The sequence below is a fragment of the Danio rerio genome, chromosome 24, assembly GCF_049306965.1.
Source record: "Danio rerio strain Tuebingen ecotype United States chromosome 24, GRCz12tu, whole genome shotgun sequence".
Taxonomy (NCBI): domain Eukaryota; kingdom Metazoa; phylum Chordata; class Actinopteri; order Cypriniformes; family Danionidae; genus Danio; species Danio rerio.
The window spans coordinates 5,200,012-5,225,128 of NC_133199.1; the positions used below are offsets into that span (position 1 = coordinate 5,200,012).

Here is a 25,117-nt window from a genome sequence, read left to right on the forward strand (position 1 = left end):
GCATGCATTATTTCGATAAGCTTTTAGATAGACTGAATAATTTAATGAATACATAAGGCATAATATCTTAATTGAATAATTAGCTGTGAAACTGAAAGGTGAACAATAAAAAAATAAATCAAAACCTTTACATTTCGATTCTCCACCGTTTCTGTTCTGACGCTGTTAGTGGCTTCAGATTCAGAGAAAGAGAGAGAGAGAGAGAGAGAGAGAGAGAGAGAGAGAGAGAGAGAGAGGCGGCTGGGGGTGTTTTTTAAGTGGCCACACAGGGGGAGAAATCAAAAGAGATTACCAGCAGGTGGCGGCAGCATAACGTTTCAGCTGCCCCACCCCTTCTGCCTTCCAGACCGCTGAAAGCTCATGGCATTTTCAAATGATTTATCATATTTACCTATCCAAATTATTCACATTTCATTGTTTAACATCTCTGAAGCTAAAGCAAAAAAAAAAAAAAAATTGCTGTGGATAATTTGTGCACTCACACGAAAAAACGCTGATGGCGATTGGGCCAAATCAAGCAGACAATTCAGATCACATAATCGTGAACGACACATCAGTATATGACATCTCCATATCCTCTCTGACGTTTTAGTATGTTTATATACACAGAGGAGCAGTTCAGCAGTCATTGTTTTGTGACCTCTGTGGCGACTTTCCTGTAGTGATGCGGGTCCTGATGCTGCACGGGATGCATCTCATCTCCGTCAGCCGGTCCAGCTCTCTGCGGGTCCGGTGCGCACAGGATGGCCAACCCGCAGCAGGTAAACGGTGCGGCATTTAAGACGTGATATATGAGGGTAATTAACAAGACAGGGCAAGAGGGAACTTAGGTCACTGCACATTTTACAGAAGAGGCATTAAGAATTGGTGACATTGGGGTTCCTTTACCTAGCAGGCCTGTTTTTATCTTCCAGACTGCGTTGATTTGACTGTTAGCAGTACTACACATTGCACACACACAAGTCTCTGCAAATCTTTATTTGACATATGTGCTGCTTATCAACACGTTTACAGACAACGCGGCGAATCACACATCTATTTCAGTTTTTGGTCCCTTGATTAGTTGCAGGAGATATTAAACATATGTTATCGCTCTCCTCACCCTGACATGGTGTAACAACAGTAGAAGGTTGGGGTTAATTACGGAGGTATGGTGCAATAACGAGTTCAACCCTAGTCCTTTTGTTTCAGCGCCTTCTGATGGATTGACAGGAAAGGTTGCCCTTATTCCTCTGCTCTTAGTATTACAGTACAATATCTGCTCCATCTCCTGAGGTCAATTATCTCTAGACTAGCTGTACATCTCATCCGGAGCCCGCAGGATGAAAGCTCGCCATATGTGGCCTGACAGTTAGGTTTTATGTCACAATATTTTCAGGATTGCAGATTTAAACAGATTGGACGCAAATGAAGGTGAGAGGGCAAATAATGCAGCGAGGACGATACAAAAGAGCAGTTTATTGAAAATTAAGCAAAAGCCTAATTGCGTTGAAAGCCTGTTCGGGTCTTGCATCCCTGATGGACCGGGAGGACAGTGTGTCAAGAAGATTAAAAATGGAGAGAGAGGAGGAAAGAGTGGAAATGGGGGTGCCAAATGAAAGGAAATAACCCGAAATGTAATAATGTGCCGGACCACCTCTTGTGCGAGTACAAGCGTAGCATCTGTGTCAGATGTTGTTAATTAACGTCAGTATGTTCTTCGGCTTCCTGTCGTCCACACGGGGCAGAGCCCGGTGTCGTGGAGCACTCAGACGGGGTGATGTGTATGTGTGTGTTGGGGATAGGGGGGGTGCTGTGGTAATCCCACTCATTATAATTCCAATCTGTGACTCGTCCAGGGACCGCTTCTGTTGGGGACCAACGTAGCAACTTATCAATATGTATTTTGTCTCTGTACCCCTCCCTGCAAGGCCATGTTGCGAATGTGTTTTGCTGTTTGTGCAATAACAGCTCCAACCAATGGCCATCAGAAGGAAGGCACAAGGTGTCGGGTCAGTCTCTTGGTATTGAGTGAGTCATGTTTACGTTGTAGAGCTGCGCATCGATGGATTACTCTTCAGTGTTTGGACTCTCAGCATTGAATATTAAACAACACTGAACTGAACTTAAACTCTGAAAACTAAACTGACACTATTTCAATTCACTATAATCTTCTATGTGAAGCTGCTTTGACACGATCCACACTGTACACTCAGAAATAAAGGTAATAAACATGTCACTGAGGTGGTACCTTTTCTGGTACACATTTGTACTTAACAGGTGGACATTAGTACCATTGGGATTTAGTTTTGAACCCTTAATGTACTTTAAGGTACACATTCGTACTTTTTGGCTATTCATTTGTGCATTTAATGACCTGTTCAGAACAAAGATATACCTTTTGAAAAGGTTCCACCTCAGAGACAGATTTTCTACCTTTATTTTCAAGAGTGTAAAAGCGCTACACAAATACAGATGAATTGAATGTTTATTATATAACATATGAATTCTCTGCTGCAGTTTGTCTGTCATCACAAGTTTCTTGGTTAATCTGATGATGCACAGTAAACAGATTCCCCCCACCCCTTCCTTTCGTTGTATATATAAGTATATGAATTGACTGTTTGCAAAAAAAAAAAATGCATGATGTTAATGAATTAGGCATGGGATGATAACCGTTTTCAAGGGATACAGAGGTTTGGAAAGTCAAGGTTTAAAACCTGCCAAAATGTGCATGTTTAGGCCTGACTCTGTGGACAATTTTTGCTATTTCTTCAGTGAGTTTTGTAAAAAACCTGCAGATTTATGCTTAATTATTTTGGGAGTATCATAAAAACTTAATATCTTAAAAACAATTACTAGCTTTTTAACTTTTTTAATTTAATGTTTACAATCTAACTCCGATTAGATCCCCTTATTTGGTACACAAAGCAAGTCTCACATATACTAATAATAATTTTAAAAAAAATTGACTTTACAAACTGTATTGTAAATAAATCAAACACACATTTTCAAATTAGTCATTAATTTTACTGAAATTAATAAAAACTGAATAAATAAAAATGTACACACATTTACAAAAGTGATTAGACTCAATGACGGGTTAAACATCTGCGCAGTGTGGGCCAAGGTATGTGTAAGATTTTTTATTTATGTTTTTTTTTTTTTTTAAGGACAACAGAGTCTCCAGTAGAAAAGATCCAAAGATGCCATTTTAAATTGTAAAGGAACATTAGTAATTGTAAAGAGACATATAAAAAGAATACAATTTAGAGCAGTAATCACAATACAGTGAAACCGTGATATTTTTATTCAAGGTTATAACATCAGAATCTTATACCGGTCCATGGCAAAAATATATATTATTATTTTTTAATACCCAAGGTATCACACTTTAAATTGTAATACATATCATACATTATATAATGTTTGTTAGATTTTAATAGCAAAAAAATGACTATCATCATACATTTCTACTATGTTTGACAGAGGACCCCTACTAAAATTGCATTCAGTGATCAAGCATATTTAGATCCAAATTTTAGAGCTTTATAGATTGCTACTATCCTACAAAACCACTAAGGTTTACACAATTGACAGATATTTCAATTGGCTAAAATTAAGTATCATATCATAAATATTTCAATCACTTAATCTTTTATACAGTCACAGGTCAGAATAAGTATGGAGCTTCATTTTACATCAGTTGAATGCTGACAAAGCTATTCATATTACTCATCTTTTGACATTTTATTTTGACAAATGCTTTAGAAACATTATGCACTTGACTTGCATTTGATATGCTTTCAATGTCAATAAATCACTTTTGTAAATGTTATTTGATGAGATATCTCATTAGGTGTCCACATAACTTAAAAAAATATCACTAATTCCACAAACAATACGCTGTCAGATAGCAAGGTTATTGGTTAATTATTCTAATTGATGCTAGACTGCCCACATGTGCCAACACTGATGTGAAAATAACCAAACATCATGATCTTTCACAAAAAAGAAAAAAAAAACATAAGGAAAATATATAATTAAGTAAACACAAAAACATTTAACCCTATACATGTATTGTTATTATAATCCATATTAGTGATTGAAAGCCCTCACAAAGGCAGATTTGGCAGCTTTATTGTGCTTTAAAACGAGACGAGCACCATTACTTATAGTCATATTTATCATGCCACTCATCTGAAAGAACTGACACTTGTATCATTTTTGCTAATAATGATTGATAACTTCTCACGCTGAGCCAAAGACAGTCAGTTATGAATTATTACTTCTGAACAAGTCAAACAGGTTTTGATGAAGCAAGAGTTTTCAGCCAAGTCTAAAACTGCATAATTTACCCTGTCAGTCATCGTGATCAAATAAGAGACATTAGTCATGACAACATGCTCTTGATTGATCTATTTTAGAAGTTTATAAACCCTTATAATTCCCTCGCATTCACAATTGCTAAGGATTCTTTGTCAACCCCAATGATTAATCGCTCGATTTTTAAGGCGAAAAACAGCTACACTGAAAGTACCACTGCAAAATGCTGCAGTCAGGTGCAAGAAGTTTTCCCTGTTTTACACAAGACATCTTCAGGATTACAACCCTACCAGAAGTCGCTAACGTGCACCTCAGCTGGCGGTTTACTCCTTAAGTGTTTCTGCGTCCAAATCAGGAGTTGAAAGTCAGTAAATTATCTTTAATGCTGGCAAAAAAGCAAGAAAAACGAATAGGCTATTTTCTAAATGATGTGCTGCGCGGTCCTGCGATCATCAGGATGTTGTAGTCGCCTCCCTGTTGATCTGATAATTTGCCGAGCTGTGCACCTGGTGAGTCTTATAGAACGGCAGACTCTGGAGGCAGCGCTAAGCTATGTTATATGCATGAGACGGAACATCTAAAGACCTGCCGCTGACAGTGTTTGCATTAACATTCCATTTAGAGCGGAATAAAATCAGCGTGGAAATAGATCGAGGATGGTCCAGGACCAAGATGTAGCTTTACTGTACTGTCGGCAGAGTGTGCTTTAATATGGATACACTCATGATGCGATGCTTTCCAATGGACTACTGTAGTTCCTCCTCGAGGGGCCTGTAACCCTCAGCCTGGGACTGATGATAAAAGCTGAATGGTTGTGGCTAGCAGATGGCGGATGGCTTCGAAACAGCAACGAGAGCGAAAGGCCCCCAAAGCACATAAATGGGATTGCAAACTGGGTGCTTACGAGTCAGACTGGAGAGATCTCCTTCTGTTTATTGCTGCTTTTTATCCGTGCATGTTGGTATACAGACATGGCGAAGGTGATTTTTTTTTTGGTGCAGCTCGACCAAATGTGAGTCTGACAATGCGAGTCTGGAATGCGTTTTGGAGCCGCGCACCTCAGCACTAATTTTAGGGTTGGGGACCACAGAGTGAGAGCGTGCTGTTGCCATGACGACGGGCGACTAACCGCGCGGTGCTCTCTGCACTGTCGGCCCCTCCCGATCATTAGCCAGACCGCCGCCGGTTCATACCATATCTCTGTAATCCCCATCATGAGTGCCATCAGCCTAATTGTACACTAAAAGTGATGCACTTATTTACGTCTAATTGCCGAGCGTAACGTGCTTTCGTAATAATTAAAAGTTCAAGGTAAATGTACAATACTATTAATATCCTTTACAGCTTCTACAGCTTTACAGCCCCTAGGAGAAATGGCTTTTATTTTTGGGGGGGAAAGAAAAATGACCAAAATAAGATGCTAATTGAACAGACAGATCCCACGAACTGAATATTTTCCTTAATTCAATGCAACAAAAGCACTTTAACACTACTATTTTTTGAGAGCAAAAATAAGGATGCAAGAAAACAGGTTTGAACTGAGGGGAACAGATTATTCCATTAGAAGCCAGTCATTTTGCGAGCAGCCCTGGTGATATTAGCAGTCAGGCTGCAGATAACCGCCTCAGCACTGTCTCTGCTCCCCATCATTCTCCTTTTGTATTTTTAGACGCTCCTTTATGTGAGAACAATGGCTTCCATATCAAACATTTTAAATGATGCTTGAAATACCAGTCACTTGACTTTGATGTCACAGGCAATTAAATCCGACCTTCCCCTTCCCTGTTAATAACAGCAATCTCGCCCAGTCTAGTACCTAATTAATATGTGCTATTTGTCACTTTGCAGTGACACGTGTATTTCAAAAAGAGGGAGCTGTGGAAGGATAGTGCTGTTGGAAAGGACCTTCTCTGTTATTAGAAGAAAGATGTCACTCGTGCTTGTCTTTCTTCGTGATCTGCGTCGTCTTTCCTTCTGTCTTGGGCTGCCATTTTGTGGAAGAATGCCACAAGAAAAGCGTGTGGGCACAAATGTGACATGATTTTTCAGCCATTTCTTCCGTCTGATCTATGAACTAGTATGCTTTCGAAAATGCTTCAATGTAATCTTATCTTGAAGTTATTAGTCAGTCGTGTTAATGTTTAATATGTTGATTACAGTAAAAAAAAAGAGAGAATATTTCCGGTTAAATGAGACTTAAAATTGAACAGAATTGCACTCACAATGGAAGCCAAAATGGGTCCTAAAATTATTAGCTCAAAAAAGTTCAAAGATAATTGGTTATGTCAGTCGATTAAAGAACTCAAGGCACTATTGTTTCCAACCATTCATTTCATTAAATGAGTCTGTGGAAAGTAGTTGAAAAATTGTGCGCCAAATTATTGGACTTAATAATTTGGATTTATTAAAAAAAAAGTTTAAAAAGTTTCAAGGAATTGTTAAAATTAATTAGGCTAATCTAAAATGTCTTGGAGACTAAAATGTAGTAATATATTTTCAGACACTACTGAGATTTCAAAAAAGTTTTAAATCATGTTTATACATGGGATACACCACTTTTTTCCATGATGCCAATGCCCTTATTTTCCATTTAAAACATCTGATGCTTTATATAGTTTCTTTTCCAAACAAAATTCAAATGAAAATTCAAATGACTAAAAATTTCAAACAATAAATCAAACACTCAATACAACTATCCAAATGATCAATCAAATGCTCAAACTACCGAAAAATGAATCAAAATGCATTCTCAGATGACAAATCAAATGCTCAAACTATCAAACAATGAATCATAATGCATTCACATATCAGAAATCATATGCACAAATGTATTTGATATTGAATTTTCATGATCAACTCAGTATTAACCATTCGCCTAATAATTCAACGATAAATCAAATGCTCAAACTATCAAGTAATAAATCAAAATGCACTCTCAAATGATGAATCAAACACTCAATCTATCAAATAATAAATCAAATTGCATTCTCATATCAGAAATCCAATGGTGAAATGTATTTAGTAATTAATTTTCATCATCACCTCAGTATAAACCGCTAGCCTACTAATTCAATGATGAATCATATGCTCAAACTATCAAACACTAAACCTAAATGCATTCTATTAAAAATCAAATGCTCAAACTACCAAATAATGAATCAAAACGCATTATCAAATGATAAATCAAATGCTCAAATATCACATAATAAATCAAAATGCATTCTCATATCAGAAATCAAATGCACAAATGTATTTGACATTTCATTTTCATGATTAACTCAGTATAAACCAGTAGCCCAATAATTCAATGATGAATCAAATGGTCAAACTATCAAATGATAAATCAAAATGCACTCTCAAATAATGAACAAAATACTCAAACTATCAAATAAATCAAATTGCATTCTTAAATGATAAATCAAATGCTCAAACGATCAAATAATTAGTCAAAATCCATTCGCAAATGATAAATCAAATGCACAAATGTATTTGATATTCAATTTTCATGATCAACTCAGTATAAACCATTAGCCCAATAATTCAATGATGAATCAAATGCTCACGCTATAAAACAATGAATCAAAATGCATTCTCTTATAAGGAATCAAATGCTCAAATGTATTTGGTATTTAATTTTCATGATCAACTCAAACCAGTTGCCTAATAATTCAATGATAAATCAAATGCTCAAACTACCAAATAATAAATCAAAATGCACTCTCAAATGATGAATCAAATACTCAAACTGTCAAATAATAAATCAAAATGCATTCTCATATCAGAAATCAAATGCACAAATGTATTTGACATTTAATGTTCATGATCAACTCAGTATAAACCAGTAGCCTAATAATCAAATGATGAATCAAATTCTCAAACCTACAATGCATATCAACCATATCATAGAATGATATCATAACATCATAATAGAAAATGTTTTGGTCTACATATCGGGCACACCACGTTCCCCAAATATTTACATTTGTGTTTTATGCATGTTCAGTAGTATGCGAACATTCATAGCAGTCGCTTCACTGCCCCCTATGGACATGGTTCAGCGTGTTCATCTACTTTAAGACGCCGAGTTTTAGAAAGCAGTTTACACAAGGAATTGATTCACTTACCTTTCGAAGGGAAGATAAACAACACAGGGAGCTGCTGTTCAGAACTTTCTCTGTAATTAAATCGTCTTACCTTGTGAATGCCGTGCCGATGTTTACACTCGTCTTTGGCGCGTTTTCCGTCGTCAGCCATTCCTGCTTGGCTGTACAGGTCAGAAACGGATTCTCTCGTTGTCAGCTGGCAAATCGGGATAACCATGCATCGCTGTGTTGTCCTCACTTTCGGAATTGCAAAAAAGTCTTAGTTTTGCTATGTACAGAGTCAATAAGCACGTATAAATTTCCGCTGTTTAGTGAAACGCCGAGCATCGCGTCAACATGGCGGCATGCTGTGAGGTCATCGAACTTACGGAACGTAAACATTGATAGATTATATTATGATACTAGGCTTATTCACCTTGTCCATGAATAAAAATACACATAGGTCCACAAACAAAATAAATAAATAAAAAATATAATGGAATGTTTTATTTTATTATCAATTTATGTTTACACAATACCAAACACTTTCCAAAGCTTTTCTTTTAACACATTGTCTTTATTAGTTTAGAAAGTAAATACAAATACTACTCTCACATATTTACATTTGTCATACGTACAAAACACAAGTAATATTAACAATATAAACTGCATGAGGTGCATACCAATACACCCACACAAAAGTTTCAGTGATTTAATCAGCAGTGCTCAAACAGGTTGCTCCATGGGCCAAACTTGAAAAAAGTGTCAACGTATTACAAATTTTTACATACAAATTATTGTTTTTTTTTTTCATTGAAACACTTTTGGCTGATATGATATAACTTATTGGTCAATTTCATACAAAAGTATAGAGTACTAGCTGTTTTTCTCCAATATATACAAAAAAACAAAACAAAAAAAACAACAACAACAACCTAAACACGTTTACTTAACATGGATAAGATAAGTTTAACATTCAACTTTCCAACATTTTAAGAGAGCCACAAGATTATACATACAGTGCTCAACATATATAAGTACACCACTCACAAATATATCTTACTATTTTACACTATTTTATTTGTGCATCTACATTAGTTTCTGTACTTAAGTCAATTCTGGAGCTTATAAAATATTATTAATTTAAATGAAGGAAAATGCAAGAGAAGCAAATAAATAAATAAAAAATAGTTTTTGTAGGTTGTTTTTTTTCAATATTTTGCTTGAATTTAATTTATTTCTAGATAGCATTTAAAGATAATTAAATTATAATTTTTTTAATTTCTAAATATGTTTGGTGACTAAACTATTATTTTAATAAATATATCTGCTTAATAAATCTGTTTTGTTTAAATGCACCAAAATACATTGCCTATAATCACTGAGAAATATATTAAAAAATATTTTTCAAAATGGGGTGTACTCAATTATGCTGTCATATATATATATATATATATATATATATATATATATATATATATATATATATATATATATATATGACAATGTTTAAAGGTATTTCTCTGTTCAATATCTATTTTAATAAGTTTTATTGACATATTGAACATATATACTAAATGTACTTAGCAATTAAAGTCAGTATTGTTGCTATATGTATATCATTAATTTTGCTGCTCCAGAAAAATATCAATTCCCTGAAGTGTGGTCGGTTTCTTTTATTTATGATTTCACTCTGACAAAATAATAATAAAATAAATAAAAACATTGAATTATTCAGATGTGCAACTTTTAATTAACAAGCCATCAGTTTTGGCCATCTTAATATTACGGATATCATGAAATAAATCCAAAAATTGACCAGTAAGTACAGGCAGCCGATACCGCTGTGCATCTATAATAGATTACAATGAATAACAGACTAGCAGGGTGGCGCAGTGGGTACTGCTGTCGCCTCACAGCAAAAAGGTCGCTGGTTTGAGTCTCGGCTGGGCCAGTTGGCATTACTGTGTGGAGTTTGCATGTTCTCCAGGTGTTCGTGTGTGTTTCCTCCGGGTGCTCCGGTGTCCTCCACAAGTTCAAAGACATGCACTATAGGTGAATTGGGTAAGCTAAATTGTCCATAGTGTATGAATGAGTGTGTACTAATGTTTCCCAGTGATGGGTTGCAGCTTGAAGGGCATCCGCTGCGTAAAGCATATGCTGGATAAGTTGGCGGTTCATTCCACTGTGGTAACCCTAATTAATAAAGGGACTAAGCTGAAAAGAAAATGAATGAGAATTAATAGCATTAATCAAATAAGTGACATGTCATTTAATCAAATATTCACAAAGCATGTAATTAAAAAAAAAAAGATATAAAAATTAGATATGAGTGTTTTTACATAGCCTAATTAGGATATGTGTCAAACCTATAAATCTGATATTCATATGTAATTTATGTTCTTCGGAGAATGATCTCTTCTGCCTTTGATCATGACAGACATGAATTCAGAGGTCCAAGGCAAAGGATTTGTGTAAATTAAGTTGATATAAGCCCCTAGATTTATGGACAATTAGCATAATCCACCCATGTGACAAAGTCTATCATGACGGAGAGAAGTCAGATGGAGTAATGTGAAAAGCAGGAGTGACATTCATTGGACAGTCTCTTTAATTAGAGCCATGTCGCGTGTGCGCAAGTGCGTATGTGCGCTTGTGTTGACAATAGCAATTTCAGCAGCGACTCAGCAGGTGGTAGAGCAACATTGTGGACAAAATCAGTGATACTTCGTCTCGGAGATGTGACCAATAGACTCCCTCAGGTCCTCGCTTGAGTGGATCAAAAAAAAAGAGAGAGAGAGACATTATAGTTGGACACAAGGCTTTGAGATGATCAGTTTGAGGCAACAGTAGAATTTCAATGAGCAACACTTGTACAGCTTCCATACCAGATGTCATTGTGGTCACGGTCAACAGAGTGTCTCATCTGTTCTAGCCTTTTCTCACTCACTTTTTCTCACTATTTCTATCTCTTTTATTTGTCTCTTTCTTTTCTTTGCTCACCCCGGCTCACACATGCGACTCACCCCATGCCGCTTTCCGCCAGAAACGGGCTGCAAAATGCTGCCAGACTTTCACATCTGTGCTGCAAATGAATAGTTTCCCTGAGCACTGTGACTCAAGGATTCACTTGTAAAGAATGCGGTTTTTATTGGATGAACTGACTAATGTACCATGCAGTGTAGTAGCACTAGCATTTTATGCCACATTGGTAGAGCCAATTAATTTGCATAATTTGGTATGGGGTTGCCATGGCTCTAAGGAAGTCACGTCTGCTCCACGTGTTCTGATCGATTCATCATTCCCTGCCATTCAATTAATTACATTTATGACAAACTGAAGCCTCTGCCCACCCGTAGGCCTCTGCGGTCGTCCTGCGATATTGCGTCTTCGCCAGAGCCCTCTGATTTACGGAGCACCTTCGCACGACTCCGCGCCTTAGGCTGAATAAAATTAATATTTTGTTTCCCATCTGGAGGACTCGGTAAAATTAATGAGGGAAGGAGGCCTGTAGCTAGAGCAAGACCAGGGATCAATTTATCCCTGCGTGTGCTACGAGAAGTGCATCTGTCTACAGGCTTGTCTTTGCATGAGCGTTTTGCTCAGTGGATAACTGGACTTCTTGACTTTGGAAGACCATCGGTCGGACACAATGGGGAACGGTTTGTAGATAACCGAACTCCTGGAGTTTACAGCTACCATAGGTTTGGAATAACTTGTGAAGTTTTGACCACTGAATTGGCACAATGCATAGTACAGTGTCGCTTGGCTATGATGTAGGGCTGTTGCAGAAAGAAAGCATAATAGCAATTCTTAACTGTTTTTGCTTGTTGGACGTCATGCAGTGTCCTTCTAAACACACTTTCAAAGCTCTTATTTGAACAAAGCCTAATAAAAAAAAAATTGTTAAACATGATAATGTTTAACACCAGACGCGATAAGCTATATTGTCCGTAAGTAGTCCTCCAGGTTGGGGGTTGAGCGTTGGGCTAACAACCCACCTCATAAAAACTAGATGTTATGAAACACCAATATGATGCGGCTAAATATCAGCTTCGATATAAATGGCTCTGGGAGTAAATAGTCACATAAGACAGTTTTTTTGCCTCCATGTCATGTATTTAAAATAATTTATTAGACGGCTGTTTGGAGTACTCACTTCTTCTGATTGGTCAGTCGCAACATTCCAGGGTAAGTTATCTCAAGATAACAACAGCTAAATAACACGGGCTCATCAGGGAGCTTTATTTCACCTTGACCATCAGTGAAAACATTCACCTCCATACACTTACATCCACATTTATTTGTTTCTGCTAATCTGTTATAACTGTTTAGCACCATCTTGTGAATGAATAATCCGTAGGATAGTATCGTTCATCATTTTTGACATGTTTGGCACCATCTTGTGACTGAATAATGCACATGCGTTTGTATGCTTCATCAGCATCACTCAGCCAGTTTCATTTCTGTCAGCTTTCCATTAAATTAAAGAATTAATAAACTATTATGGCTCAGAACAATGTTTTGCGAGTATTTAAAAAAAAAAAAAAAGTCAAGTAATAATTTAATAGCGAAACGGTGGAGTTTGCATGTTCTCCTTGTGGGAATTGAATGAACTATATTGGCCGTAGTGTATTTGTGCATGTCCTGGTCCTCCACATTGGGAGTTGAGCATTGGGCTAACAACCCACCTCATAAAAACTAGATGTTACGAAACACCAATATGGTGCGACTAAATATCAACTTCAATATAAATGGCCCTTGGAGTAAACAAGTAAGTAATCATTTAATAAGCTGGATGAAGTCATCCATGATAGTTGCTTGGACAGGATGTGAAAGCCCTCGAGTCTTATACAACAGTGCTCGGCTTTGCATTGGGCTGTCAATAAGCCTGTCAGGCTTTATTCTGCGATAACAACCGCCTGGATGTACTTTATCCCTTACTTAACCAATAGAAATCTATTGATTATCCTTAATATAAGTGAATTTTTATGTTAAAATGTATGCAACAAATCCGATCTGTGTCAGATGTGAGAATCCATTAGTTTTGTGCCAACGTAAATACAACTGATGTTTAATGTTATGCGGGTTATTTTTTCAAAGGACATCTTATTCTGTCCATGCAATTGGACTAATTTGAAGTTACAGGTAGATTTGATTAAAAAAAGCAGGGTTTGACATCAAAACAAAATATTTGTGAGACTTGTTATTTTGATCCATTTCTCCCTACTTTATTTATGGCCCATTATTTTTAATCTAAAGTTATATTAAACAGACTTTTATTGCAACAAATAGTCCTAACTTCTTCTAAAATCATATTGAAATTAGGTTGTCAACTGTATGCAGATCTATGGTTAAACTATATATCAATGAAATAACCTATAATTAGGAGACCAAAGAATTCTTTCTAAGCATAGTAACAAATGTAATTATTAATTAACCATACCCCCACCCCTCTTATATAATGTTGTTGCAACTGTCCTTTAACAGCTTTAGTGCTGCTATCCAACATCTCCCATTAGCTGTAGTAAAATCACTGGAACGCAAGGCCTCTTGTGGCTTATTGCAGTTGGTGATCAACGTCATTTATTGATTTGTGCTTTTGTGTTTGTCCGCGCCTCGGTGTGAAACGGCATGTTAAAAAGCTCTCTATATGCTAAACTCCTCTGTAAATCAGTGTCTATAATGTTTTTGACACTTTGTATTGACCTCATTTACCCATCACGTCAGTCATAATAATTAGCCTTAAATGTTGATAAATGATGATAAATTCCCCCCAGTGACACCGATGAATATTAATGAAAAGGTGTTGGGTCTCTGTTTCAGCCATTTCTTTGTCAACACATTACACTGCGGCATTATTCCACAGTCTCTGTGAGATTCCGTGGCTAAGCCCATTTAAATATAGGCTATATTATTTACAAGTTAAAACTTTTGCTTTAACGCGCAGTGAAAAATGTCGTCATCATGCATGTGGATTGGGGGGAAAATGCCATTGAAGACAGTCATTCCACAACCAGGAAAATGACTCTCAATTCACATTTGTGCAATGGTGGAAAAGAATACATTACATCAGATCATTTGATTTTATTTATCCATTTGTGGCCTCGACGCAACTTAATGTTGCATTTGTGTCACTCATTTAATGAGTGAGAGGAGATGAGAAAGAGGGACAGAGCGGGAAAAATGATGAGATGGATATAGAGAGAGCAGCTGTAGGGGAGATGAGACCTTCCCACAGAGCCATCCCTGTCCAATCAAACGGACACACACACACACACACACACACACACTGGAAGCTGTCCCTCTCAAATGGTCCCCTTTTTTTCCACACTCACACACAAACAGTATCCAGTGAAGGTGGTGGTCGTCGCTTTGAAGTATCACTTCAATTACGGGGTTTAACCCCACAGGTCAGCCCTTGATTATTTACACAAAGCCAGTGTAATTCTGTTGGAAAGCGTCGCTTTCAGGGCCATTACAAAGCAGGGCCGAGCGCTGGTGGAATAAGTGTCACGTCTTTCCCCTTCTGCTTTTGACCTGTGTGTGATAGGGTTAGACTGTGTCTGAAAAGCGGCGTTCCTTCCACCTGCCAAAGCACACACACGCCAATTACACCCCTAACATCTATACTTTAACAAAATAAACCCTGCCAAATTCTTGTTGACTGCTGTATAAAGCCTGGAACATACTCTACACCAGTACGTGAATGAAACTGACAAGCTGCGCAAGCTTGAATTCACACGTTATTGCTTTCTGAAATTTGTAATTCAATGCGAGATCTCAGCATAGCCACAAGGGGTGCTATAGCAAGGATTAGCATTAACTGCTAAGTTATTTGACATAATATAGATAGCAACTTGGAAAAAGTCTAGAAGGGATAGGTCTGTGGATTCTAGCACATTTTCTTGTCGGCTTAGTCCCTTTATTAACCTGAGATCGCCACAGCAGAATGAACCGCCAACTTTTCCAACATATGTTTTATGCAGTGGATGCTCCTCCAGCTGCAACCCATCATTGGGAAACATCCATACACACTCATTTACACACATACACTATGGTCAATTTCATTCATTCATTCATTTTCTTTTCGGCTTATAGTCCCTTTATTAATCCGGGGTCGCCACAGCGGAATGAACCACCAACTTATCCAGCAAATGTTTTATACATTTTACACAACCTATCTCTGGGAAACATTCACACACACACACACTCATACACTACGGACAATTTAGCCTAACCAATTCACCTGTACCACATGTCTTTGGAAAATGGGGGAAACCAGAGCACCCGAAGGAAACCCACGCGAACGCAGGGAGAACATGCAGACTCCACACAGAAACACCAACTGACCCAGCCGAGGCTCAAACCAGTGACCCAGCGACCCTCTTGCTGTGAGGTGACAGCACTACCTACTGCATCGCCTCACTATGGTCAATTTCGCTTACCCTATTCACCTATACCACATGTCTTTGGACTTGTGGGTAAAACCGGGGCACCCGGAGTGTGTCCATGCGAATACGGGGAGAACATGCAAACTCACACAAAAATGCCAACTGACCCAGCCGGAGCTCGAACCAGCGACCTTCTTGCTGTAAGGCGATTGTGCTGCCCACTGCGCCAGCGTGATTCCCAACTAACATCAATATAGCATACATTTTGTGACATCACAGCAGTAATTAATAGTTTTACATTACTGTGAGGGCTAGTTTTAGAGTTGGGGTAGGGGCAGACATATATAAAATGCAATTTAATGGATAATTTAATAATTAATTACTATTATAATTATCATTTTTACATTACTGTCAGGGTTGGGTTGGAAGTAGAAATTAATAAAATACAATTGATGGGTTATTAAATTTATAATACAAACACTGTAAAACATGCAGGGTCCCACACAATTCACTCATGTTCTCCTAACACAAATCGATTAAGTGAACGCAACAAATTGAAGTGGATTGAACATAAAACAATTAAGCTGTCACACAAAAATCTCAACAATTGTGTTGTTTTAGCTCATTTTTAAATAAGTCGTTTGAAAAAGCAGCGAAAAATCTCTTTATTTGAATGAATAATACTTGCTAAAGGCAGCACGGTGGCTCAGTGGTTAGCCAAGAAGGACGCTGGTTCGAATCCCGGTTGTCATTTCTGTGTGAAGTTTGCATGTTCTACCCATGTTCACATATATTTCCTCCAGCTTCCCCCACAGTCCAAAGACATGTGCTAGGGGAATAGGGTAAGCTAAACTGGCCATAGTGTATGAGTGTGTGTTAATGTATGGGTGTTTCCCAGTACTAGGTTGCAACTGTAAGGGCATCCGCTCTGTAAAAACATATGCTGGAACGGTTGGCGGTTCATTCTGCTTTGGTGTTTTCTGAAATAAAGACTAAGCCGAAGGAAAATGAATGAATTCTCAGTAACTTCTGGCTGCAGCTGTATCCCTTCTAGCAACAGCCCTCGCAATGGGACATTATCACAGATAATATGTTAAAACAATAAATTAATCTCACAGAAACTTACTTTAAAATTGAAGCAACACATCATTGATATGTTTTAGCGCTGTAGTATGTAACTTGGTGTAACCCATTCTGTGGATTAATAATAAAACTGTGTGCACATGACGTGTCATGCAGGTATTGCCACTGAGCAGGGATCAACCTGACAGATATTTATTCATCCATTTTCCTTCGGCTTAGTCTCTATTTCAGAGGCTGCCACAGCAGAATGAACCAACAACTATATCAGCATATGTTTTATGTAGCGGATGCCCTTACAGCCGCAACCCATTACTGGGAAACACCCATACACTCACCCATTCACACCCACTCATACACTATGGCCAATTTAGTTTATTCAGTTTACCTGTACCACATGTCTTCGTACTGTGGGGGAAACCAAAGCACCCAGAGGAAACCCAACACAGAGAGAACATGTAACTTAACACAGAAATGCCAACTGGCCCAGCCGGGATTCGAACCAGTGACCTTCTTGCTGCGAGTTTTACATTCACAGTAAACCACTGAGCCACCATGCCACCCTCTGACAGATATAAAAGGTTTAATAAGTGAGCCATTTTTATTTAGTATTGAGTCCACATATAACCTTTTCAAGATTCAGATAATTTAGAAGCAAACGGCTGGTTTCTGTCATGTTTTGACAACCCTTTTCATTAGATCCTACTAAAAAGGTGAAGTAGGTTTTAGACACAGATGTAAACGCACAATTTGAATGACTGGCTAACAGTTTCCTTATTTAATAAAGTTGGAAGAAATACAGCTGTGAGCCCACTGATGCACTATAAATGTCTGCATGGATATCTGGCAGCATACATCCCTTCATAAATACTCTTTTTACTCTAGTACATATGAAGCGATGTGTAATAACAAACAAAGCAATAGTACCAAAATAATGGTTTGATTTCATAAACAGCTACTCCTCCTACTTGTTATTTACTACTACAGTGTGAATTGGTGGGTGGCGCTAAACTGGCAGTGATGTACTGTAGAAGCAGGCACTGATCTCTTTAACCACACTAGCGTGTAATTAACTTGCACATTCCATAACCTCTCATTTTGGCAGATTGGGTTCATTATACGTTGTTTATAGACGAACAAGATCATGTTGAGTTCTGAAACTTACATGATGTTTTTACAGTATGATGACCTTATATATCAAAAGATCAAGGGACTTTGGATTTGTCAGTTTATAATCGGTGATGGATTCATTACATTTTAACAGAGGGGTTTCTTGAGCACCAAAGACAATGTTGACATATGTTAAAGGGGACCTATTATGCAAAAATAACTTTTAGTGTTTAAACAGAGTTGTGTGGCAACAGAGTGTAAATATAGCCATACTCTAATGGTAAAAAAAAGGATGAATTCTATTTTTTTAAATCACACTTCATAAAAAAAAAATAAAATAAAAAAAACAGTAATAAAATTTTATTGACATTTTCCCTTAGTACATATCATCAGAGAGGGAAAGCCCCACCCATTAGAAACAATCTCTCCCTCATTAGCATAGACAGCCCTGAGTGAGAAGCAGTCATCTGCTATTAGAGTTTTGAGTCTGCCACTATGCTGACACATAGGTGTTTGTAGCTCCGCCCTCTTTTGAAAAGAGCACAATCTCATTTGAATTTAAAGCGACAGTCATGAAAATAGCATAACTTCACATAAACACTCTAGGGACATCAGTTACTCATTTTACGTCTTGTAAAATAAGTATTAATAGGACCTATTTAAATTAAATTATGTTAGAACTGTAGGTTTAATCTGTAGCTTTTTTGTACACTGTAAAACCCAAAAAGTTAAGGTAACTCAATCTGTTTGAAGAAACCGATTGCAACAAACCATTTAAGTTCAAAAACGAATCCTAATGAGTACTGTAAACTTAATCTATTTGAGTTAATGAATCAATCTAAGCACAGTAAAACCCAATAAAGGAAGAGAACGCAAACCAACTGAGAACTGTAAAACACAATATGTTAAGGCAACTCAAACTGATTGAGGAAACCGATTGCAGCAAACTATTTGAGTTAAAAATAACTATTAGTAGTGTGTACTTACTCCATTTAAGTTGAAGTAATGAGGCATTTAATTAACTTCAGAGTTCAAAACTCTTTTCAAATGAATTGACTTTGAGTAAATTCTGAGTTCACTACACTCATTTCATTTGATAAAGTTGACTGTTGGGTTTTACAGTGTACTATTTCTCTCCCTGGATTTAAATCTGCACCATGTTGACATAACATGAAAGTATATGGAACAGTACAACCGCAATTGAAATGTTGTTGTATCATAAATACTGTTTTCATGGGGCTGTGTCCTTATCCTATTACTAGACATTTTCCTTTGATACTTATGACATGCCTTCCTGACCGTTCACTTCAAGTGAATTTATTTTATTTTTTTGCAGTACAGATAAACAGCACAGTGACAGACTGTTGGTCAACGTGTGAATGGCTAACGTCTGGGACATCTGAAGCAATTTATGTCTCTCCCTTAATCCTGGAGTTTGTCATAGCCACAGTACATAAACCGTTAGCCAAATATATGCGTATATTCTGTCAACATACGTTTCTACAGTAGCTTAATCCAAATTCAGTGTGTTTTTTTTTATAAGCACTTTTTAAAATTGATCTAGCGCATTGAATAATGGACCAGGCTGGTGTGTACTTACCCTCTCTATGATTTCCGAACATCTCCTCACAGCTGGGGACAACCTATTCACCACTTTTATTTTTCATGAGGACGAGAGAGAGTGTGTGTTGATGGGCTCCTACAATACATAAAAAGAGAAATAAACGACTTTCGCTGTTAGTTTATTCCGCGTTAGCTCACCCGCGTCAACCCAAGAAGCGAGTCACAAAAATGGACGCGTCACGGAGCAGAGGGATCCGTCTTGTTCCCTCATCTCTCCTTCTTTTTCTCTTTATCTTGCCTCTCTCTTCATCTATTCCTCTCTCTCTCTCTCTCTTGCATGCTTTCATGGCCACGGAAGTTGTAAGTGGCAGCTCAGGTGGAAAAATGTTTTTGGAGTAAAAAATGTATTCAATAAATAGCGGGAGCAGCATGGGGTCGGCCCAAGTGTGCATGAAACGGCAGTTTGGAGATTGGAATAATGGAACGGGAAGGGTGATGGAGCATGAGTGTACATTAAACAGTAGAGCTCCACACCCGTGACAGCCAGGCATCCGCTGGGAATACAGCCACTAACTATCCTCATATTCTTTCAATTTCAAATAACGGCCTCCACTTTCATCAGGGTGCTTTTTTCTCTCTCTCTCCCCCTGCCCTCATCTCTTTCACTTTGTTCAATTGTATTGGTGTGAATATTGAGAGAAACCTCGTTGTCATCATGAAATCAGAATGGCTTCGTGCTGCTCTGGGTTATTCATGTTTCATGACCCCTGTTACAGTGTTGCGATGCCTTCAATGTTCTTCGCCATTCTGGAAGAAGAAAACACAGTTGTGAAATCATTAAGGCGGCGGATGCGAACAGCGACACACAACAAAACAAAATCGCAAGCGTTAAAATCATAGAAGCTTCGCCCTTTTCAATGTGACATTTTACAGTTTTTATTTATTTATTTTTTTTTTGGATGCTACCTTTTTTGTGAAACTTAAAGGTGCTTTATGTAAGTTTTTGACTCTTCATTCATTCATTTTCTTGTCGGCTTAGTCCCTTTATTAATTTGGGGTCGCCACAGCGGAATGAACCGCCAACTTATCCAGCAAGTTTTTATGCAGCGGATGCCCTTCCAGCCGCAACCCATCTCTGGGAAACATCCACACACACACACACACACACACACACACACACACACACACACACTCATACACTACGGACAATTTAGCCTACCCAATTCACCTGTACCGCATGTCTTTGGACTGTGGGGGAAACCGAAGTACCCAGAGGAAACCCACGCGAACGCAGTGAGAACATGCAAACTCCACACAGAAACGCCAACTGAACCGAGGATCGAACCAGCGACCAAGCGACCTTCTTGCTGTGAGGCGAACATGCTACCCACTGTGCCAGTGAGTCTTTTTGACTCTTCTAAAACATATAAATGCCATAATATGTTAGCAAATATGATTATTATATGATTAATAATGATAAGCACACAGTCCTAGTCGGAAACAGAACTAATGACATTGTTGATACATACAAGGCTCTAGAAGATCATCAAAAAAAAAAAAATAGTGGGCGGCGCAGTGGGTAGTGGTGTTGCCTCACAACAAGAAGGTTGCTGGTTCAAGCCTCAGCTGGGTCAGCTGGCATTTCTGTGTGGAGTTTGCATGGTCTCCCAGTGTTCGCAAGGGTTTCCTGTGGGTGCTCTGGTGACAAAGTCCAAAGACATGCGCTATAGGTGAATTGGGTAAGCTAAATTATTCGTAGAGTAAGTATGTGAATGGGAGTGTATGAGTGTTTCCCAGTGATGGGTTGCAGCTGGAAGGGCATCCGCTTTGTAAAACATATGCTGGATAAGGTGGCGGTTCATTTTGCTGTAGCAGCCCCAGATTAATAAAGGGACTAAACTGAAAAGGAAAAAAATGAATGAAAATAAAATAGTCATAAATAAACAACATAACTTCTGACCATTGCCTACCCAAGTCTCCAAGAACAAGCATCAGCATCATCTATTGGAACACAACCAGAAGGTACATGAACAAGTGTAGATTAGAGATTTCCAGGCATCTCATTGTCTACGACACACACACACATACAAAAGCCACATGTTCATTTAACGCCTTCAAACAGAACCAATCCACTGTCTGACCCCCGCTCACACTCTGAATGTTTATGCATAATTGAAAATCATTATGTAAAACATTAGGCGTTTTCTAGAGCACCCTTTATATGTCGCAGGGAAGAAACACTTAGACGGGCATGAGTCCTTCATCTAATCATCTGTCCCTCTGTGGTCCTCACACTCTGTAATCTGACTGACACAATAAAAGACATTTAGCCTTTACAAAGGCCTACCAGTCAGAGCGCCTGCCCTTCCTCCTTATCTCTCAAGTGCAGCCATTACCACGGCCTCCTCTTATTGGACACGAGGCATCGATTTAACAGCATAAGTGTGGGATTGTCATGCATAAAAACTGCCTTTCCACCTTTCAAATTAGCAATCTAAGCTAAAAAGCGACATTGCTAAAGTAGCTCAGATATGTCTACGTTTTTTTTTAAAAATCTAATTAGTGATCAATAAATCCATTTAAACATATGAGACATAATTAGTAAGATCAGTTTTTACAGCAATTAATATACTGTTCCAAACAGTAACAAATTAAAAAAAAAAAACAGTAAATTCAAGAAATCAGGTGTTGCACATTTAAAACACAACAGTGATGTATAATAAAGGGGAAAATAAAGAAAAAGTGTATTATTTACTATATATACAGTTGAAATCAGAATTATTAGACCCCCTTTTATTTTTTTATTTTTTAAATATTTCCAAATTTATGTTTAACAGAGCAAAGAAATTTTCACAGTATGTCTGATAATATTTTTTCTTCTGGGAAAAAGTCTTATTTGTTTTATTTCTGCTAGATCAAAAGCAGTTTTTTTAATTTTTAAACACCATTTTAAGGTCAACATTAATAGCCCCTTTAAGCTACATATTTTTTCCGATAGTCTACAGAACAAACCACTGTTATACAATAATTTGCCTAATTACGATAACCTGCCTAGTTAACCTAATTAACCAAGTTAAGACTTTAAATGTCACTTTAAGCTGTATAGAAGTATCTTAAAATATCTAGTCAAATATTAAATCAGTTATTAAAGATGAGTTATTAAAAGTATTATGTCCAGAAATGTGTTGAAAAAAAATCTCTCTGTTAAACAGAAATTGGGGGGAAAGGGGGGGGAGTTTATTTTTTCCCCCAATTTCTGTTTAATGGAGAGAAGATTTTGTTAACACATTTCTATTTTTAATACCTCATCTCTAATAAATTTATTGGATTTATAGCTTGCACTTGCACTGGATTTATTTTTTGTTTGCCATGATGACAGTAAATAATATTTTCCTAGATATTTTTAAGACACTTTTATACAGCTTAGAGTTTTTTGTATAATGATGGTTTGTTCTGTAGACTATTGAAAAAATATATAGCTAAAAGGGGCTAATAATTGTGTCCTTAAAATGTTTAAAAAAATAAAAACTGCTTTTGATCTAGCCGAAATAAAACAAATAAGACTTTCTCCAGAAGAAAAAATATGATCAGACATACTGTGAAAATTTCCTTGCTCTGTTAAACATCATTTGGGAAATATTTAAAAAAGAAAAAAATCAAAGGGGGGCTAATAATTCTGACTTCAACTGTATATACTATAGCTGTTGTTTTGCAACTATATAAGTAACACAGCAAATTAATACAATACTTTTCCTATATGATTACTATACTGTACTATGTGACTATAGTATTACTATAGTGTTTTCAATATTTTAAATACTGTATTTACATTAAAATATTATAATATTTTTTCATGTAAATGAACTTTAGCACATTTGCAGAACAAACAGTGAATACTAAAACCAATTCTACTCTAACAAGAGAACAGCATCAGAATTAACTTTAAGACATGTACTCCTTGAGGTATGGTCCTGCCTGAGAAATAATTCCTCTACAGTTATCTTTCCATCAAGCAAGTTTCTCATGTCAGCCCAATGATTAATTAGCCATGTCACTGATTGGAGCGAGAGGTGGCAGTAACGAATCCAAAAACCATCATAAAACATCGCCATTCTCGCTATCATATGGACTTACTTTCATCGGCCAGACACCAACCTCATGGCTTCATGAATGGTGGGGGCATTACTTAATGATTTGCGACCTTTAAATGTAGCTTGTGGGGATGCTACCAGGGCCGGAGTGGAACACCTTTTCAGCCCTGGAGTTTCAAGACTCAGACCGGCCCACCTCAGTTCACGACTGACTATATTAAAATAAGGTCATTTCCAAATCAGTTTCTAATGACACTATCACGTCTTTTTTTTTTTTTTTGAGAAAACAGCTGCTTTAGAGCTTCAAATGTTCAACAACCCTAACAGTATTACATGTCTTAACAATAAAAATGAAAACAAGTAATTACTCTAACGAGGAACGAACCCAGGTCCGCAGCATCGTAACCTAACGTGCTAACCACTGGACCACAACAGCTGTGTTATGAATGGTGACTCAACTGAGTTTTATGTGCGAGAAAATAGATAAAAAGAGAAGAGTTGCGGTAATATAATGTATAAAAAGGCTGTGGTCAAGTAAAAAAAAAAAAAAATTTAAAAGTGTAACTGCTGAGAGCAACAGATTCTGGAGCTAGGGACACCGGCCCTCGTGGCCAAAAAACGGACCGGCCCACCGGGAATTCTCCCGATTAGCCAATCTGGGCCTGGATGCTACTACACTACTTTCCTAAATATATTAACTTCACTACTGAAAAGCTATTTGATTAGGCAAGTAGCGACGCTACCGCCACGCTTTCTCTAAAGATTTACTACTGATCACATAGCCAAGTTTCCCTGACAAGATGTGCATGGGAATCGCAGCTTAGGCTGATTTGCGATCTTGATTTTATTTCAAATAATCATGCAGGCCCTAACACCAAACTCTGTTGTGATGTGCATTTCAGACGTATTTCCTGTGAATCAAACCAAATCTACAGTTTGAGCTATAGGAACATTCATCTAAGCCATATTTCAGGGTAGAATAGCAAATAAAATGCTGAGTTAAAAGACAAAGACACAGTAGTCGCATGATGAATGGGGGGCTTCCTGCTCGGAGAAACACAGTAAAGCTATTCAATTTGCCGCATCTGCACCGTTTCAATAATTCATGGCGTTTGCTGGCATTTTAATGTTTTATAAGTAAATTGTGTACTCTTATGGAACACGGAATGGCATTTCATTTGCAGCTGTTGGGTGTTCACTTTATCTTTCATAAACAAGCTAAACACGAATGCTGCCGTAATGCGTTTTTGCACAGCCTGTTAACCCTTCGTTGTGCTCGCCAGCCTCGGAGAAATTCAGTTTGCGTTCGTGTAGTCGCCACAGATCTCTGCGTTATGGTGTCATTCTCACACAAGGTCATACTGCGAGAAGCTCCATATGAATGCTACAATTAGCCAGTACTATGCGCGGTTTTATTAACTTATCATTTAGTACGTGGCTAAAGATGATGTAAAAGCAAGCAAGGACACGACGCCTGCATCTCCGTCTTTGC

General features: G+C 37.5%; 1 protein-coding gene and 1 long non-coding RNA gene across 11 annotated transcripts in view; both read right to left on the minus strand.

Moving 5' to 3' along the window:
• The window catches only part of agtr1b (angiotensin II receptor, type 1b), a 250,778-nt gene extending 242,004 nt beyond the window's left edge, over positions 1–8,774 (minus strand). For both annotated transcript variants that reach the window (XM_068217143.2, XM_073941398.1), the window contains exon 1: positions 8,500–8,774. The gene's annotated coding sequence lies outside the window, so the exon portion shown is untranslated. The remainder of the gene's footprint in view (positions 1–8,499) is intronic.
• A 1,781-nt stretch (positions 8,775–10,555) lies between these two features.
• Positions 10,556–25,117, minus strand: part of LOC141380811 (uncharacterized) — a 190,429-nt gene continuing 175,867 nt past the window's right edge. For 3 of the 9 annotated variants that reach the window (XR_012399672.1, XR_012399674.1, XR_012399678.1), the window contains 2 exons: positions 19,572–19,670; positions 10,556–11,156 (listed from right to left, as the gene is read on the minus strand). This is a non-coding gene — a long non-coding RNA (uncharacterized lncRNA). Of the gene's footprint in view, positions 11,157–19,571; positions 20,342–25,117 lie in introns of those variants that run through there. The other 6 variants (XR_012399676.1, XR_012399677.1, XR_012399671.1 and 3 more) reach the window with 5 other exon arrangements.